This window comes from Lactuca sativa, chromosome 5 (genome assembly GCF_002870075.4).
Source record: "Lactuca sativa cultivar Salinas chromosome 5, Lsat_Salinas_v11, whole genome shotgun sequence".
Lineage (NCBI taxonomy): Eukaryota > Viridiplantae > Streptophyta > Magnoliopsida > Asterales > Asteraceae > Lactuca > Lactuca sativa.
This window is the reverse complement of record NC_056627.2, coordinates 322859838-322862652: the sequence shown is the minus strand read 5'-3', so window position 1 is coordinate 322862652 and position 2815 is coordinate 322859838.

The following is a 2815-nucleotide window of genomic DNA, read 5'->3' as shown; positions in this document are numbered from 1 at the left end:
TTCCTTTTCATACGTGACTAATGCTATATTAATCTACATATACACCTTGTTTGACTGCATTCACACTTCAAGATAACACGTCGTGAAATACCGAATATAATTTGTTATGTATTCGTGTTTTTCATTTGGTAAAAGTTTAGTAAGTTTTTTTTAGTTTAATATTTATTTTTACATGAACATTTTTATTTGGTTTAACCGGTAACACAAACCAAATAAAGCAAAACCAATTAAACTGAATCTTATTTGGTTTGTTTATGGTTAGTTTTACATTATAAAAAAATCAATAAAACCGAACAAATTAAACTGAAAACAAAAAAAAATCAACCAAATAACACCCCTGCTTGTGAGAACAATGAAGAAATTAAAGCCAATTATCCAGAACTCTTCAAGTGACAATAATTCCGAGGATGAAATATTCAAGAGGAGAAGGTTTGTAACTTACATATTTCTATATCAACTTAAATTACCTACAAATGATATGTTGCATTCTTTGTAACAGTAAATGTATAGTGATTTATGGGGTAAAAGAGCCCAAAACTAGTTTAAATGGTTTGAACATTGAAGTAAAAGTTGGAACACGTTAAAATAAGTTTATGTAAGGTTTTAAAGTTGTTAAAGGTAAATAAAACAAAGTGCAGTGCTCTATGGGCATAAATGTGTAAAGTTTAGTGCGTAAATGGAAAATATAGGTCCAAACTGAAATTTGAAAGGTTGAACGCATCTTAATATAGTTATGTGAGGTGTTGGAAGTAGTGGTAGCTAAGTACGTTACATTTTAGGCCAAAGCATTACAAAGTATAATGACTAAATATGAAAGAATATGAACACATGTTTTTATGAGGTGAGTGTTAGAAAGATATAGTTTTAGGCTAAGAGGTGTTCACCAAATCACATAAACCGCTCAAACTGCCAACACCGCATAATGCAGTTCAAATCTTTCGCGGTGCAGTTTCTGTTCATAACTTGGTTAAACCCGTACTATGTCGTGTGCTTTGCAGTTTTGAAATACAAAATCATAGTTATAACCGCACCGTACTATATATATTGGATTAGGTGTCTAAGGCAATAACTAAATTAGCATGTACTTGAAATTATTACCAAAGTCCTTTTGGGTTGTCCTCAAATCTAGTAATTGAATATGATGACTTTTAGAGAGAGAGACTGGTTTATTGATTTATTATATGATTAATAAATAGAAATAAATGAATTTATTAATATGTTATAAAAATAATATATTAACTGGAAATGGTATATTTTGATTAAGAACTAATCAGAAATTAATTAGAATTAATTTTGGGATTAATTTGGATTAATTAAAAGTGTAAGGGCCTAAGTTGTAATTGTTCAATAGTTGAACAAAATGGATTCTAGAACCCACCATAAAGGTGGATGGTTTTAAATCATTCTAGGGTTTCTAGAATGTCCCTTAGAGATAAACAGGAAGTAAGATAACTACCTAATTATATATAATAGTATTATATTCCAATTAGGGTTATCAGGGTTTCCTAGTTCAGCTATAAATAGGATCATTCACTTGCAATTTCGGCTACACTCTTTTGATCAAGAAGCTAGCTGAAATTGACCTATTCTCCTCCCTCCTCAAAGTGTTCTATAGTTGCTATGGTTTGGGTGTGAAACATTAGAGGCGCGAGATTTCTGGTGCTAGCTTCCAAGTGACTACAAGAGAAATTGGATTTGATTTTTTTACTATAACAAATCAAAGGTATGTAAATTTCCGTTATATGAAAGACATAGATCCTTTAGGTTGCATGTGCCTTAATATGATTAATTGTCAATTGTTTTTCTGCTTAGAACATTGTTGTTGTAACCTACGATTTCCATCAATATATGTGTGTGTGTATATATATATATATATATATATATATATATATATATATATATATATATATATATATATATAGAGGTTCATATGTGGATGAACATCTATTATGCAGACGTGCGGGCAACGCTATTCTATGTGAATGACTAAGAGATCTTGTTGTTTGGTAATCTGAATACGTTCAACCACACATACATATTATCATTATCACACATTGCCACTAATTAAATCTCTATAATGCTAACATGGTACTTTTATGATTCACATTCTGTCAAAAAGTGTTTTTGATAATCGTATTCTATAAGAATGAGAATGAGTGAAAAACGATGCGTGAGAACAAAACTGAATAGAAATTAGTGAAAACGCATGAAAATGACGATATTTATGTGAGGTTGAATGTATTCACATTACCAAACAACCTTAGTCATTCTCATGGAGTAGCAATGTCCGCACACGCCCGTATTAGATGTCATCTACATTTTAACCTAGCCATATATATATATATATATATATATATATATATATATATATATATATATATATATATATATATATATATATATATATAACAATTTTCACAATTACTTACCGAAAAAGTTTAGCACAATTAATCTGTTCCAAGATGCAAACCTCTTCTCACCATTTTTACTACAAATAAAATGGTCATCATTAAATAAAGTTGGAGAAATTATATCCTCCTACCTTTTTTTCCTACTTATCCTCCTACCTACGTGAAATGGTGACAAATGTTGTATTTTGATAAAATTAATAACATTATAAGTCGTTTGTCGTTATTTCACATGGGTTGGAGAATAAATAGAAATAAAAGTAGGAGGATATTTAATTTCTCTTAATAAAATGTATAGAATTGTTAAAGCTAAAGTTTATATGGACGAAATTTGTTGTCTTTTTCACGTCTAAATAAAATCAAATTAGAACAAAGAATAGCAACCAACTTTGTATACACGCTAAACT